The sequence below is a fragment of the Salmo salar genome, chromosome ssa04 (genome assembly GCF_905237065.1).
Source record: "Salmo salar chromosome ssa04, Ssal_v3.1, whole genome shotgun sequence".
NCBI lineage: Eukaryota > Metazoa > Chordata > Actinopteri > Salmoniformes > Salmonidae > Salmo > Salmo salar.
The window spans coordinates 73,819,979-73,837,810 of NC_059445.1; the positions used below are offsets into that span (position 1 = coordinate 73,819,979).

Genomic DNA, 17,832 nt, shown 5'->3' on the forward strand with positions numbered 1-17,832 from the left:
AAGAAACACAAAAGAACTGTCAATATCCCTCGGCCTGGGGCTCCATGCAAGATCTCACCTCGTGGGGTTGCAATGATCATGAGAACAGTGAGGAATCAGCCCAGAACTACACGGGAGGATCTTGTCAAAGATCTCAAGGCAGCTGGGACCATAGTCACCAAGAAAACAATTGGTAACACACTACGCCGTGAAGGACTGAAATCCTGCAGCGCCCGCAAGGTCCCCCTGCTCAAGAATACATATACATGCCCGTCTGAAGTTTGCCAATGAACATCTGAATGATTCAGAGGACAACTGGTGAAAGTGTTGTGGTCAGATGAGACCAAAATGGAGCTCTTTGGCATCAACTCAAATCGCCGTGTTTGGAGGAGGAGGAATGCTGCCTATGACCCCAAGAACACCATCTCCACCGTCAAACATGGAGGTGGAAACATTATGTTTTGGGGGTGTTTTTCTGCTAAGGGGACAGGAAAACTTCACCGCATCAAAGGGACGATGGACAGGGCCATGTACCGTCAAATCTTGGGTGAGAACCTCCTTCCCTCAGCCAGGGCATTGAAAATGGGTCGTGGATGGGTATTCCAGCATGACAATGACCCAAAACACACGGCCAAGGCAACAAAGAAGAAGCACATTAAGGTCCTGGAGTGTCCTAGCCAGTCTCCAGACCTTAATCCCATAGAAAATCTGTGGAGGGAGCTGAAGGTTTGAGTTGCCAAACGTCAGCCTCGAAACCTTAATGACTTGGAGAAGATCTGCAAAGAGGAGTGGGACAAAATCCCTCCTGAGATGTGTGCAAACCTGGTGGCCAACTACAAGAAACGTCTGACCTCTGTGATTGCCAACAAGGGTTTTGCCACCAAGTACTAAGTCATGTTTTGCAGAGGGGTCAAATACTTATTTCCGTCATTAAAATGCAAATCATTTTATAACATTTTTGACATGCGTTTTTCTGGATTTTTTTGTTGTTATTCTGTCTCTCACTGTTCAAATAAACCTACCATTAAAATTATAGACTGATCATTTCTTTGTAAGTGGGCAAACGTACAAAATCAGCAGGGGATCAAATACTTTTTCCCCCCACTGTATATATGCACTACCGTTCAAAAGTTTTGGGTCACTTAGAAATGTCCTTGTTTTTGAAAGAAAAGCACCAGTCTTAACGTCAACAGTGAAGACGCGACTCTCGGATGCTGGCCTTCTAGGCAGAGTTGCAAAGAAAAAGCCATATCTCTCTCCAGTGTGTGTGTTCTTTTGCCCATATTAATCTTTTATTTTCATTTTCCAGTCTGAGATATGGCTTTTTCTTTGCAACTCGGCCCAGAATGCCAGCATCCCGGGGGTCGCCTCTTCACTGTTGACGTTGAGACTGGTGTTTTGCTGGTACTATTTAATGAAGCTGCCAGTTGAGGACTTGTGAGGCATTTGTTGCTCAAACTAGACACTCTACTGTACTTGTCCTCTTGCTCAGTTGTGCACCTGGGCCTCCCACTCCTCTTTCTATTCTGGTTAGAGCCAGTTTGCGCTGTTCTGTGAAGGGAGTAGTACACAGCATTGTACGAGATTTTCAGTTTCTTGGCAATTTCTCGCATGGAATAGCCTTCATTTCTCAGAACAAGAATAGACTGACGAGTTTCAGATTAAATTATTTATTTATGGCCATTTTGAGCCTGTAATCAAACCCACAAATGCTGATGCTCTAGATACTCAACAATTCTAAAGAAGGCCAGTTTTATTGCTCCTTTAATCAGTAAAACAGTTTTCAGCTGTGATAACATAATTGCAAAAGGGTTTTCTGATGATCAATTAGCCTTTTAAAATGATAAACTTGGATTAGCTAACACAACGTGCCATTGGAACACAGGAGTGATGGTTGCTGATAATGGGCCTCTGTACGCCTATGTAGATATTCCATAAAAAATCTGCAGTTTCCAGCCACAATAGTCATTTACAACATTAACAATGTATACACTGTATTTCTGATCAATTTGATGTTATTTTAACGGACAAGGACATTTCTAAGTGACCCCAAACTTTTGAACGGTACTGTATATATATTTTTTATGAGATGACTCACATGTTCTTCAGATTTTTGTTCATAGCTTTAGAAATCATACAAACAAAACATTCACCTTGTATTCACCCCAGGGTGTCGTGGCAACCGGAGACCTCGTGGCATCCCGGGCCTTGTTGCTTTGTGGCAACATCGGCACTCATACAAACAAAACATTCACCTTGCTTTCATTCCAGGGTGTCATAACAACCCGGGACTTGTGGCTTTGTGGCAACATCGGCATCCATAGATGATCTTACTTCCAAATCATACAGCTCAGATTAACACTACAACCGATCACATTTCCCTCCCGGGTTTCAAATGCAATCATTCTCCAGCTTTTTGAAGAAAGTCAGATTTTTCTAAATCATTTAAGAGCATCCGTTTATCCGGGTCCAAATTGATGTCAATTACAGAATGTTTATTGTCTTTTTACTTCATATTTTTACTTAATATTGCATGCTCTTTCACCGCACTGCCTCCCCAGAGTCCTGTATATTTAATGGTACACCAGTCTGTGTGTCTCAGTGTTTTTCTATCCTCTTGGGCACACACCTGTTGTATCAACATTGTTTCCACATCATTTCAAATTACACTGAACCAACGTGGAATAGATGTTGAATTGATGTCTGTGCCCAGTGGGAGGCCATGTCCCAATTATCTCTCCTTCCTCCCAAAGTGTGCACTTGTTCACTTTTCTTCACTGATTTGAAAGGAAATTACTGGTATGATATATATATATTTTAATTTTAACTAGGCAAGTCAGTTAAGAACAAATTCTTATTTACAATTATGGCCTACCCCAACCAAGCCCTAACATGGACCACACTGGGTCAATTGTGCGCCGCCCTATGGGACTCCCAATCACAGCTGGTTGTGATACAGCTTGGAGTCAAACCAGGGTCTGTAGTGATGCCTCTAGCACTGAGATGCAGTGTCTTAGACCGCTGCGCCACTCAGGAGCACTATGGTGGAAGTTACCTCTATCCCATGCCTCTAACAATCCAATGTCTTTAGATTTGTGAGAGTAGTGAACGAGTGTACACTTCAGGAGAAAGGAGATATTATGGGGATGCACCCCTAGTGGTACTACCGCTGATACCTCCACTCTCTAAGTTCTTTAAACATGGGGTCTCCTTCCACGCCTTTCTATGTCACCGCTAACCTGTATTCTCCAACTGAGCAGGAAATCTAATTCTCTTAATTATATGCTGTACGGATGGCTGTGTGTTAAATACCCGTTCCTCAAGCCTTAGGGTGTCTTTTGGAATACATTAACACCGCATGGAGTGTGAGTCAGAGCCCATTTGTTCATGCTGAGCGGAATGCGGAGATCCCATTTAGGTGAACCCAATGCCGCCTCTCTGCAGTATTCCACTTGGTTTGGTCTTGCTTGAGTCAACCGGGCCAGATTGTCAGAGGAACTCCCGGACCCCTGAATGGTGATTTGGAAAAAAGTAGCCGCCCCCTGCCCCCGAACCTGAATACCCCGCGGATCCAAGGGGTGCATAGAACAGAGACGAGCCACAGCTACTCCGATATCATCCAGTCTTTCTCCACCAGCAAGGGTTGGTTTATTCATTTACCTGGGTACAGGATAAAATAATTTGAGTTTATACGGTGTGACAGGTTTCAGACACACACAGCTGATTTCTTAATAATGTATGGCTGTGTTTGTGTTGGTGTTGGGCGGGAGTCAAGACAGGACAGGAGCTGTGTTCGAATACCCATACTAACATACTATATACTACATACTTAATGAGTATATACTGCATATTATATACTATTAGTTAATTTTAGTATACTGTAAACGAACGGTATCTTTTCAGTTGAGCGTATTAGCGCTTCGCCTGTCTACCGGAAGTTGATGCTGTTACTATGCAACAACTTGCTAGCTTGTTAGCATAACAAATGACTAGCTAGACATTTTACAATTTCGGGTGTGTCGTAAATTCAATCTGGAGTGCCAGAGTGCACAAATCCAGAGCGTTGTCAGATTGTCAATTTGTAAATTCAGAGTGTTTCGCTCTCGGAGAATATACTGGACGCTCTGGCCGAGGAGTAGGGTTGATCCGAGCATTCTGACCTCACAACAGCAGTGAAGCACCCAAGTTAACTGGGTATCGTTGGCTAGCTTGCTAGCTACTTCCAGACACAAATGAGACAACACCTCACTCTGACCATTTTACCCGCCCTAGCAGAGTTGGTAATGCTGTTTCTATGTTATCCAGAGGGTTGGTGATTGTAACTGTGCTGCTGGCAACGATTTAATTATGCTTGTTTTTGCCAAAGTTTACTGACACCTGCCATATTCAAATATTCAACGGGTGTTGAGCGTTCGTAAATCCATCAGTTATTCTGCACTCTGGCACACTCAGATGAGAGTGCTCTGAAATCGGAGTAGATAGCAAGAATGAACAATGTCCATTGAGAACTCACAACGACTATACCACTTAGCTTAGAATGACGTGAATAATTAAATCAATAAACATTGGGTAGTTAGTTAGATAGCATATAGTTAATATGCTGTCTGACAAGTTCGATGTATTAGTTGCCAACTAACGTTAGGACGGTAACTAGCCTCTACGGGATCGGCGTCCCTATACCTGGACAGTTGGGGTAACGTGTGCTAATGTGATTAGCATGATGTTGTAAGTAACATCCAACTTTCCAGGACATAAACATGTCTTATATGTGCAGAAAGATTAAATTCTTGTTAATCTAACTGCACTGTCCAATTTACAGTAGCTATTACAGTGAAAAAATACAATGCTATTGCTTGAGGAGAGTGTACAACAACAAAAAACTTTTATCATGGCACTTGTTTTGATACATTCACCTCTGAAGGTAAATAATGTACTTCAGTAGTCATGCTCTGATTTGTCATCCTGAGGGTCCCAGAGATAAAATGTAGCATGATTTTTTTTTATTTTTATATTCAAAATGTAGGAACTGGGTTCTAAAGTTTGAACCCCTGCGGTTTCTGTGTCATTACTTTATTATATTGCTCAACATTTTCTTATCATTTGTCATAATTAGTTAAAGCAATGAATTTGTATCTGCTCTCGTCGGACTTCGGCTGCATATTTTCCTCTTTCTTCAAATCTGAAAACGTTGTGAAGCCACACCCATTTTCTGAAGAATTGCATTATGGGCCCTAAAGGCACGGAAATAGTGTCCACTTCTTGTATACTTCGTATTTTGGCGAATTTAGTACGACATCCGGGAACTTTTGGCATACTAACTATATCTATACTATGATCAATAAGCATACTACATACTGAATTTACATCACAAATAGTACGGTTAGTGCGGACATAGCTAGGGAGTCAGGAGGAAGACATAGGATGCATCCCAAATGGCATCCCATTCCCTATGTAGTGCACTAAATACAGTATATGGAATAGGGTGGTATTTGGGACACAACCATGCTGAGTAAGCCGTCCCAGCAGGGCACCACAGGGTCAGTTTGTTAAGCATACCACCGAAGAGATACATGCTCCAACGTCCCAAAACTGTGTGTTTCCTGGTCACTTACGGAGATAGGATGTCAGCAATGCAGGATGGTTTGTGGATGAGAATTTGTATAGTCGCGAAAGGCTTGAATCATAACGTCAGCAAACTGTTTCTGGTTCACGCTCAGCCTTCATCTGCCAAAACAAGTCCTGGATTAATGTAGGCTTAACATCTTTACGTAATTTGAATGTCTAGAGTGAAGAGAGGGTCACTTTATAGTCGTAGTTGGCACAGCTACAGCTAAATTTCATTCCATTATTATATCCAACAGATTCTTCCAATCATATTAATGCGTTCACACTAAACCAGAGACAGACGTTTATAATTATAATAGGTTACCAAACAAACCAACAGAAACTCTGGTGCCAGAAATCAGACTATTTGATACATGGGCTGTGGAGGAAGTACTTTATTCAGAGACAGTAAAAGCAAAAATCACATGAGTCATCTCCTCCCTTGAGACCGTTAAAAACAAATATAATGTATAAATTATCTCCTGTCTTTTGTCTCCTGTGGATCCAGCAACAGCTCAGACTCAGACTCATTCTCTTAAAAGCCATAAAGCTCTAATACGGGCCTCCCAATACAGCCTGGTTTCATACACTAGACGTAATATAGTAAATGTAAATCCGGGACAATGAAATTAGTATGAAATGTTATGTTTGGTATGTTTACATAAGACAGAAGGTTACTTGAGGCAAAAACACAAGTAGGGTAGTTGGTCAGACATATAATGCGAATGTCTAGCAACCCAAAGGTTGCGTGTTCAAATCTCATCACAGACAATTTTAGCTAATTGGCAACTTTGCAACTACTTACTACTTTTTAACTACTTTGCAACTACCTAGCGTGTTAGTTAACCCTTCCCCTAACCCTAACCTTAACCCTTTAACCTAACTTTAATCCAAGATGGCATAGCAGTTCAGACGTCCTTTACCCTCCTCTTGTCGTGTCCCGTGTATATATATATTTACATATTTACATATTTTTCTTCGCATATCTTTTTACATTTTTTCTTCTAAAACTCATGGTTAGCTGTCCTCAGCTATCCATTAGCTCGAAAAGCTATCGGCAGTTTTTGTACAGCGCGACTCAGACCAGAGCATACCGGACCTATTCTCTCTCCTTTCCCCGATTTCTACCGCAGGCTCTGGACATTTACACCTGGATCTTGCAGCTAACTAGCTGCTACCTGAGTGACTATTGGCAACGTCGGTACCGGAATTAACACACATTATTCCGGAGCTAGCCAGCTGAAGAGTTCCGTCAGCCACTCGTGGGCTTTTCCTGAGCTAGCCAGCTGAAGTGTCTCCTGGGCTACAATCACCTATCCTGACCCGTTTTACTGCCGATGCGGAGCCCCATCGGGCCTTCACGACTGGACCACCGACGTTATCTGCCCGAGGGAGTTATCCAACTGGCCCCTCCGTCGCGACGTAACCTGATCGCCCATCTGCGGCCCACTAATCGTTAGCTGTCTTATCGGCTGCGATCTGAATAGGTCTATCGGACACTTTTCTTGGGCCACTATAACTAACTATTTTGCCAACTTGGACTGGTCCCCCCTTCCACACGGAACCCCACTAACCCACAGACGGAAACGCACGAGGTGGCTAAAAACAGACCTCCCTCCATCTTCCACCAGCTTGCTACCTATGGCCTGGCTAGCTGTCTGAATCTCACTGGACCCTTTGATCACTCGGCTAAGCATGCCTCTCCTCAATGTTAATATGCAATGTCCATTGCTGTTCTGGTTAGTGTTTATTGGCTTATTTCACTGTAGAGCCTCTAGCCCTGCTCATTATACCTTATCCAACCTCTCAGTTCCTCCACCCACACATGCTATGACATCTTCTGGTTTCAATGATGTTTCTAGAGACAATATCTCTCTCATCATCACTAAATGCCTAGGTTTACCTCCTCTGTATTCACATCCCACCATACCTTTGTCTGTACATTATACCTTGAAGCTATTTTATCGCCCCCAGAAACCTGCTCCTTTTTCGCTCTATTCTGGACGTCACAGACGACCAATTCTTATAGCTTTTAGCCGTACCCTCATACTCATTCTTCTCTGCTCCTCTGGGGATGTAGAGGTGAATCCAGGCCCTGCAGTGCCTGGCTCCACTCCTACTCCCCAGGCACTTTTTTTGATGACTTCTGTAACCGTAATAGCCTTGGTTTCATGCATGTTAACATTAGAAGCCTCCTCCCTAAGTTTCTTTTATTCACTGCTTTAGCACACTCTGCCAACCCGGATGTCCTAGCTGTGTCTGAATCTTGGCTTAGGAAGTCCACCAAAAACTCTGAAATCTTCATCCCTAACTACAACGTTTTCAGACAAGATAGAACGACCAAAGGGGGCGGTGTTGCAATCTACTGCAGAGATAGCCTGCAGAGCTCTGTCCTGCTATCCAGGTCTGTACCCAAACAATTTGAACTTCTACTTTTAAAAATCCACCTCTCCAAAAACAAGTCTCTCACAGTCGCCGCCTGCTATAGACCCCCCTCGGCCCCTAGCTGAGCTCTGGACACCATATGTGAACTGATTGCCCCCCATCTATCTTCAGAGCTCGTGCTACTAGGTGACCTAAACTGGGACATGCTTAACACCCCAGCCATCCTACAATCCAAGCTTGATGCCCTCAATCTCACACAAATGATTAATGAACCCACCAGGTACAACCCCAAAGCCGCAAACACTGGCACCCTCATAGATATCATCCTAACCAATTTGCCCTCTAAATACACGTCTGCCGTTTTCAACCAAGATCTCAGCGATCACTGCCTCATTGCCTGCACCCGTAATGGGTCAGCGGTCAAACGACCTCCACTCATCACTGTCAAACGCTCCCTGAAACATTTCAACGAACAAGCCTTTCTAATCGACCTGGCCCTGGTATCCTGGAAGGATATTGACCTCATCCCGTCAGTAGAGGATGCCTGGTTATTTAAAAAAATGCCTTCCTCACCATTTTAAATAAGCATGCCCCTTTCAAGAAATTTAGAACCAAGAACAGATATAGCCCTTGGTTCTCCCCAGACCTGACTGCCCTTAACCAACACAAAAATATCCTGTGGCGTTTTGCATTAGCATCGAACTGCCCCCGCGATATGCAACTTTTCAGGGAAGTTAGAAACCAATACACACAGGCAGTTAGAAACGCCAAGGCTAGCTTTTTCAAACAGAAATTTGCTTCCTGCAACTCAAACTCTAAAAAGTTCTGGGACATTGTAAAGTCCATGGAGAATAAGAACACCTCCTCCCAACTGCCCACTGCACTGAGGATAGGAAACTCTGTCACCACCGATAAGTCCACTATAATTGAGAATTTCAATAAACATTTTTCTACGGCTGGCCATGCTTTCCACCTAACTACCCCTACTGCATTCAACAGCACTGCACCCCCCACAGCTACTCACCCAAGCCTCCCCCATTTCTCCTTCTCCCAAATCCATTCAGCTGATGTTCTGAAAGAGCTGCAAAATCTGGACCCCTACAAATCAGCTGGGCTTGACAATCTGGACCCTTTGTTTCTAAAATTATCTGCCGAAATTATTGCAACCCCTATTACTAGCCTGTTCAACCTCTCTTTCGTGTCGTCTGAGATTCCCATAGATTGGAAAGCAGCTGCTGTCATCCCCCTCTTCAAAGGAGGTGACACTCTTGACCCAAACTGCTACAGACCTATATCCATCCTACCCTGCCTTTCTAAGGTCTTCGAAAGCCAAGTCAACAAACAGATTACCGACCATTTCGAATCCCACCGCACCCTCTCCGCTATGCAATCTGGTTTCAGAGCTGGTCATGGGTGTACCTCAGCCACGCTCAAGGTCCTAAACGACATCGTAACCGCCATCGATAAGAAACAATACTGTGCTGCCGTATTCATTGACCTGGCCAAAGCTTTTGACTCTGTTAATCACCACATCCTCATCGGCAGACTCAGTAGCCTTGGTTTCTCAAACGATTGCGTCGCCTGGTTCACCAACTACTTCTCTGATAGAGTTCAGTGTGTCAAATCGGAGGGCCTGCTGTCCGGACCTTTGGCAGTCTCTATGGGGGTACCACAGGGTTCAATTCTTGGGCCAACTCTTTTCTCTGTATACATCAATGATGTCGCTCTTGCTGCTGGTGAATCTCTGATCCACCTCTACGCAGACGACACCATTCTGTATACTTCTGTCCCTTCTTTGGACACTGTGTTAACAACCCTCCAGACGAGCTTCAATGCCATACAACTCTCCTTCCGTGGTCTCCAACTGCTCCTAAATACAAGTAAAACTAAATGCATGCTTTTCAACCGATCGCTGCCTGCACCTGCCCGCCTGTCCAGCATCACTTCTCTGGACGGTTCTGACTTAGAATTTGTGGACAACTACAAATACCTAGGTGTCTGGTTAGACTGTAAACTCTCCTTCCAGACTCACATCAATCATCTCCAATCCAAAGTTAAATCTAGAATTGGCTTCCTATTTCGCAACAAAGCATCCTTCACTCATGCTGCCAAACATACCTTCATAAAACTGACCATCCTACCAATCCTCGACTTCGGCGATGTCATTTACAAAATAGCCTCCAATACCCCACTCAACAAGCTGGATGCAGTCTATCACAGTGCCATCCGTTTTGTCACCAAAGCCCCATATACTACCCACCACTGCGACCTGTACGCTCTCGTTGGCTGGCCTTCGCTTCATAATCGTCGCCAAGCACATTGGCTCCAGGTCATCTACAAGACCCTGCTAGGTAAAGTCCCCCCTTATCTCCGCTCACTGGTCACCATAGCAGCACCCACCTGTAGCACGCGCTCCAGCAGGTATATCTCTCTGGTCACCCCTAAAGCCAACTCCTCCTTTGGTCGTCTCTCCTTCCAGTTCTCTGCTGCCAATGACTGGAACGAACTACAAAAATCTCTGAAACTGGAAACACTTATCTCCCTCACTAGCTTTAAGCACCAGCTATCAGAGCAGCTCCCAGATCACTGCACCTGTACATAGCCCATCTATAATTTAGCCCAAACTACTACCTCTTCCCCTACTGTATTTATTTATTTAATTTATTATTTTGCTCCTTTGCACCATATTATTTATATTTTAACTTTGAACTTTCTTCAAATTACAAATCTACCATTCCAGTGTTTTACTTGCTATACTTTATTTACTTTGCCACCATGGCCTTTTTTGCCTTTACCTCCCTTATCTCACATCATTTGCTCACATTGTATATAGTCTTATTTTTGTCTACTGTATCATTGATTGTATGTTGTTTTACTCCATGTGTAACTCTGTGTTTTTGTATGTTGTCGAACTGCTTTGCTTTATCTTGGCCAGGTCGCAATTGTAAATGAGAACTTGTTCTCAACTTCCCTACCTGGTTAAATAAAGGTGAAATAAAAAATAAAATAAAAATAAATAAAAAAAACTCCTAACTCTAAGCTTAAAACCCTTTAACGTAATTCCTAACCCTAACCTTAACCTTAACCTCAAACCCTAACCCCTAGCCTAGCTAATGTTAGCCACCTAGCTAACGTTAACCAGAACAAATTGGAATATGTAACATATCATACATTTTGCAAATTTGTAACATATTGTACGAATTGCAATTTGTAACATATCATAGAAATTGTAATTTGTAACAATTCATACAAAATGGATGATTGACATCAACAAATGAGTACATAACATACAAAATGTAACATATCATACTAACTGGAGTGTCCCGGATGTAAAAAACTTTTTTTTAGGGGTGGATCAGCTTAATATTGCGGAAAGATTGTTGGTTCCATCAATGTTTTTGTCTACATCATTTCCAATCCCCCATATCTTTTTTGGGGGGTAAATATATATATCCATATACATATGCATACATATACACATATATACACATTGATACACATACCTATATAGATATACATACTTTTTCTTTAGAATATACCTTTATTATTCCCGCAAACCGTACCACCCTTCCCCCAATTTGAGTAAATTAATAAACAATAACACTTAGGCTTCTACTTTCAGTTTATACCTTATACACATTTTACAGACACAATCTATTTTACAATAGTTATATTTTGTTTGTTTTTAGTCCTTCCTCTATTTCTGATGTCCATCCAGTTTGATTTATATTTGTAACTGTGCTATTTCACCAAATTTCTGAACCTATATACATTTTACAGTGTGTCCCGGATTTACATTTACTATGTTACGTCTACCATTGAGTCCAGGTTGCCCAGTTGCTCATTGAACCTTGAGACAGAAGAAAAGAGGACAGAGTAAGTAATTTTTGCAATGGACAGAAAGAAATTGTTCCTCATTTAGCTTTATTGCTGAACCTTGGGAGAACAGAAAAAGACACTTCATTAGGCTTCTTTTTAATAGGCCCATCTATCTAAATCAGATATGGGCCTTAATGGTGGCTCTCTATTATTTATATTTGATAAGGAGTATTTAAAATCCAGACTCATCGTCAGCCATTGAACCTGGCATTTCAAGCAAGTGTTCCAAGCACTGTCCTCTGTCAAAGTGGATTATTAAACTTTAATAATCTGCCCGCAGAGTCCATTTCCCCCCCATATGATTGCGAAAAGGAAAAAAGCCAGACTAAAAAGGGAAACATTTCTTACCAATTGAGAGGTCAGCCTCCTGAGCCTGAGTTCCTCCAGCGATAGGAGTGCCTGTGAGCGGTTTGAAAATAGTCTCAGTGGGATCTCAGTTGAATGTAGGAGATGGCATCGTTTAAAGGCTGCTGGCTTTGAGCCTGGGGCCCTGGCTGAACTCACTGAACCCTCTACCAGCCTACCTCCTCCAGGGGCCAGGTGCACCAACCGCCACTGTCTTCAGAGTACAGTGGTTCAGGGTCGCCTCAGAGCATGGAACTCTGGGATATGCGGCTGACCGGCTGACCTGTTATCCATGCTTGAGTCAACATGGAGTTTTTAGAGAAAACTCTTTGGACTATAGTATGTAAGCTTTGTACAAGCCAGAACGGCTCATAGTGTGAGGAATCCTTTGACTATACTTTCACTGTGTTATCAAGCGTGCATGTTAAAGAAGGAGTAATCTGTCTTGGTAGTGAATGGCCTAACAAAAAAAGAGTTCAAAGTTCAATTCGTAGCTCCAGCTCAGAGGATTTTATGTAGCCAGCTTGGCACGAGTATAAGAAAATCATCTGAACTCATATTATGTTATAAAACAGTGTCAATACAGTATTGTAAAATACATACATATTTTTCCATAAAAAATACTGCCATTATTTGAATTTGGAATTAAGTAGAACATTCCAATGGCCTCTGGTTTCCTAATACATGTGATGAACAGAGTGCCTTCAGATGCAGCACATCAGTATATTTATTGCCTTGACAGTCAATACCTGAGTGCATTTACTGACTCCCTTCTGTGCACCTGATACTAAGTGTATTAAATCGATTGCCCCAATTAATGACGGGGACCTCCGTTGCTGTCATCTCCAGAGACATGTACTGCACCTACAAGACTCTACTAATTTCCTCCTGACGAGGCTGCAGTGCAATGGCCTAAATTATGGACACAGGAGAGACAGTCATTTCACTACAGAGATGCTGTACTGAAATCGACCAAAACAGTAACAGGTTACTTTAGGTCTTTACTACAGATCTGGTTCAATCAGATCAAGTTAGTTGATAACTCACCATACAGGGCTTCTATTAGAACACTGGAGGTGAATAGGGCAGTAGCCTATCTCCTAGCTATTTGGCCTCTCTGTAAACTGGGCCATAGTACCATTGACATGATCAGATCATACACGAAGAAAACAGACCCAGTGTTATTGATAGACAAAAATACATGATGGCTTATTATAAATGCTAATAGCATTCCCAACCAACTGCAATCTGTTTCTTAATTACCGATGTGGTGGTTTCTATTCTGTAGCCTTGGTCTGTACAGGGGTAAAGAATCCTCTTCAGCATGCAGAATTACCTTGGAAACCAACTTCATTACCGACTGCCTGCAATTTAATTTGAGGTAGTTAACATTCATGTAATCCTATTTGATTTCTGTGGTATATCAACTAAAGTACACATGAAAACATCCCTTTAATTGATACTCCTTTCTCTATAGTTGGTAAATGTAGGAGACTTCGCTTGCAATCAGATCTCTAAGAGACTGCTAGTGTTTTTATAGCACATAGATTTATCATAATCCCTGGATTCAAATGTCATTTGTGTTATCTCTGAAAAACAATGTCTCTCCCTCCTCCATTATTATTTTAAACCACTTTAATTAATTAATTTAAACCACTTTAATTACTATGGGCTTCTTTTGTTATTCATTAGCTTGTATTTCCATATAATGAGTACCCCTTAATTCTCCCAAAATGAAAAGTAACAGGAGATTCATCAAATACATGGGATGTTTTCTCTTTCTTTCTTTCTTTCTTTCTTTCTTTCTTTCTTTCTTTCTTTCTTTCTTTCTTTCTTTCTTTCTTTCTTTCTTTCTTTCTTTCTTTCTTTCTTTCTTTCTTTCTTTCTTTCTTTCTTTCTTTCTTTCTTTCTTTCTTTCTCAACATTCACTTCTGCTGGCCCTTTCTTTCACACTGTTCTTCAACTCCTGTTGGGCTTTTTTTTTACATCCCTTTCCTCCCCCTTTCCCTCCCCAGTACAGTACTGACTTGATTGAAATGTGAATATTTTATACCTATGAATAATTCAGCTGATTGTAAACAGCATTTAAACTTTCCTGTCCTCCATGTTCACTGGGGTGTCCTTGAATGGGACATATGAGGAGTTTCATTCCAAATCGATATATATCCAAATTCAGAAATGTAAATGAGCTTTTATTGTTTAAAGAAGTTATGAAAGAGGGTTGTTCACTGACAGACAAGTACTGTATTTGTTTGAAATCAATCACTTGATGATTTCATTTCAGAGATACAAATAATCATGTTTTGTTGCAAAATGCTATATCCCCCTCACTCTCAGGAAAATAAGTAGTACTTCTAGGTTTTTTAAATAATATTCTTTGACAAATAACAACATTTTTAATAAAGAACTGTACAAATGATACATTAATGACGTCAATATAAAAAAACTGTTTTAAAACATGAATCAATAGAGTAATATGACATATGCATGTAAAATATTTATATTTGACATTTTAGTCATTTAGCAGATGCTCTTATCCATAGAGCACTTACAATTAGTCCATTCGTTTTAAGATGGCTAAGTAAGACAACCACATATCACAGTCAAATATATGAACATTCCATTCCAGCTAAACAATGGATATATAGCATTTTGCAACAAAACCCATTTAATTACACATCTAAAATCTATAAGTATGTAACTGTGCAAATCCTTTCAAAGCAATCAATAGCAGGTAATTGAATGGTGAAGTAACATGTTGGAAGTGTTTTACTACCAAATGAACTGTTTTGGTCCAGTTAAAGGATGTAAATTACCAGACAGTTTCCACATAGTCGCACCAGTACCTCAAAAACAATTCAGATGCCAATGATTACACGTGGTGAATATATTTATTTCATAACATAACCTTGCAAACCAAGGGAGTACTTACATGATTCTGAAAGAAAATCTATACTCCACCCATATCTGTAATTTGCATATTGGAATTAGAAATATTGAAATAGTAAACAGTGCGAGAAAATGGGATGCAGTCATTATGGAATTGGATATTAGCGACATATAGTATTGTGTGAGCGCAACTGACTTTTAATGCAGTTTTGATACGAAGGTCTAATACTCACTCTGCCTCTATGAAAGAGGGGACTCACATGCTGACTAGACTGGGCACGCTTGTGCGTCCAAGTGCACCATCGCGCGCATGTTGATTTTGTTCACCCACACCAGACGCGATCAGGACACGCAGATTGAAATATCAAAACAAACTTTGAACAAACTATAGTGCTCAAAAAAATAAAGGGAACACTTAAACAACACAATGTAACTCCAAGTCAATCACACTTCTATGAAATCAAACTGTCCACTTAGGAAGCAACACTGACTGACAATAAATTTCACATGCTGTGTGCAAATGGAATAGACAACAGGTGGAAATTATAGGCAATTAGCAAGACACCCCCAATAAAGGAGTGGTTCTGCAGGTGGGGACCACAGACCACTTCTCAGTTCCTATGCTTCCTGGCTGATGTTTTGGTCACTTTTGAATGCTGGCGGTGCTTTCACTCTAGTGGTAGCATGAGACGGAGTCTACAACCCACACACGTGGCTCAGGTAGTGCAGCTCATCCAGGATGGCACATCAATGCGAGCACTGGCAAGAAGGTTTGCTGTGTCTGTCAGCGTAGTGTCCAGAGCATGGAGGCGCTACCAGGAGACAGGTCAGTACATCAGGAGACGTGGAGGAGGCCGTAGGATGGCAACAACCCAGCAGCAGGACCGCTACCTCCGCCTTTGTGCAAGGAGGAGCAGGAGCCCTGCAAAATGACCTCCAGCAGGCCACAAATGTGCATGTGTCTGCTCAAACGGTCAGAAACAGACTCCATGAGGGTGGTATGAGGGCCCGACGTCCACAGGTGGGGGTTGTGCTTACAGCCCAACACCGTGCAGGACGTTTGGCATTTGCCAGAGAACACCAAGATTGGCAAATTCGCCACTGGCGCCCTGTGCTCTTCACAGATGAAAGCAGGTTCACACTGAGCACGTGACAGACGTGACAGAGTCTGGAGATGCCGTGGAGAACGTTCTGCTGCCTGCAACATCCTCCAGCATGACCGGTTTGGCGGTGGGTCAGTCATGGTGTGGGGTGGCATTTCTTTGGGGGCCGCACAGCCCTCCATGTGCTCGCCAGAGGTAGCCTGACTGCCATTAGGTACCGAGATGAGATCCTCAGACCCCTTGTGAGACCATATGCTGGTGCGGTTGGCCCTGGGTTCCTCCTAATGCAAGACAATGCTAGACCTCATGTGGCTGGAGTGTGTCAGCAGTTCCTGCAAGAGGAAGGCATTGATGCTATGGACTGGCCCGCCCGTTCCCCAGACCTGATTCCAATTGAGCACATCTGGGACATCATGTCTCGCTCCATCCACCAACGCCACGTTGCACCACAGACTGTCCAGGAGTTGGCGGATGCTTTAGTCCAGGTCTGGGAGGAGATCCCTCAGGAGACCATCCGGCACCTCATCAGGAGCATGCCCAGGCGTTGTAGGGAGGTCATACAGGCACATGGAGGCCACACACACTACTGAGCCTCATTTTTACTTGTTTTAAGGACATTACATCAAAGTTGGATCAGCCTGTAGTGTGGTTTTCCACTTAAATTTTGAGGGTGACTCCAAATCCAGACCTCCATGGGTTGATAAATTGGATTTCCATTGATTATTTTTGTGTGATTTTGTTGTCAGCACATTCAACTATGTAAAGAAAAAAGTATTTAATAAGATTATTTCATTCATTCAGATCTAGGATGTGTTATTTTAGTGTTCCCTTTATTTTTTTGAGCAGTGTATATTAATTTAGGGACAGGTTGAAACTCATGTAACATTCATCGCCATTTAGCTAGCTAGCTGTTGCTAGCTAATTTGTGCTGGGATATAAACATTGGGTTGTTATTTTACCTGAAATGCACAAGGTCGTTTTTCTGAATCTTTGTAGAATTTTGACCCATTTTGAGTCACACAAAATCATGTGTTCTCTACTCCAACAATTCATCCACAGATTAAAGGGGGAAACTAGTTAGTTTCTAGTAATCTCTCCTTCAGTCTTCATCTTCTTCTTCTTCTTCAGTGGACTTTATATGGTGATTGGCAACGTGTATGTATGTGTACATTTATTTTGCAACGCTTGCGCACATAACGCTCGTGGTGTGGTCAGCATGTCAGAAGCAGACCATCACTCTCTGCTCAGTGGGAGCTGAAGGAATCACAGGTTTCCACAAGCAACAGTTCTGCTCCGGGGGTTTGCATTGGCAATGTGTTCAAACTGGCCAAGTGCATTCCCTACCCTCTTTAAGCTCTCTCTTTCTTTCAGTGTGCTTGTGCACCTTGTTCACCTTGAGGTGAAGTAGAGAGTAGAGTAGGGTAGAGTGAGGGGGAGGCAGACAGAGAAAGAGAGCTTGAGAGTGAGCAAGAGAGAGAGACCCTGAGAGAGAGAGCAATAGAGAGATGCAGTTTATGGGGAGATATTCAAACAGTTGAACAATCCAGAGCCAAGAGTTCATACTATTTATGACTCATACATGTACAGGAGAGAGAGGGAACAAGAGAGCAATCGCAACAGCAGGTGAAAGACGGACAGATAAGAAAGA

At 42.3% G+C, this 17,832-nt stretch overlaps 1 long non-coding RNA gene across 1 annotated transcript; it reads right to left on the minus strand.

The window, feature by feature from the left end:
- Positions 1–1,981: 1,981 nt before the first annotated feature.
- LOC123742584 (uncharacterized) lies at positions 1,982–12,542 on the minus strand. Its single transcript, XR_006769741.1, has 3 exons — positions 12,196–12,542; positions 5,592–5,703; positions 1,982–3,639 (listed from the first exon to the last, which is right to left on the minus strand). It is a non-coding gene; the product is annotated as an uncharacterized lncRNA (long non-coding RNA).
- Positions 12,543–17,832: the final 5,290 nt, after the last annotated feature.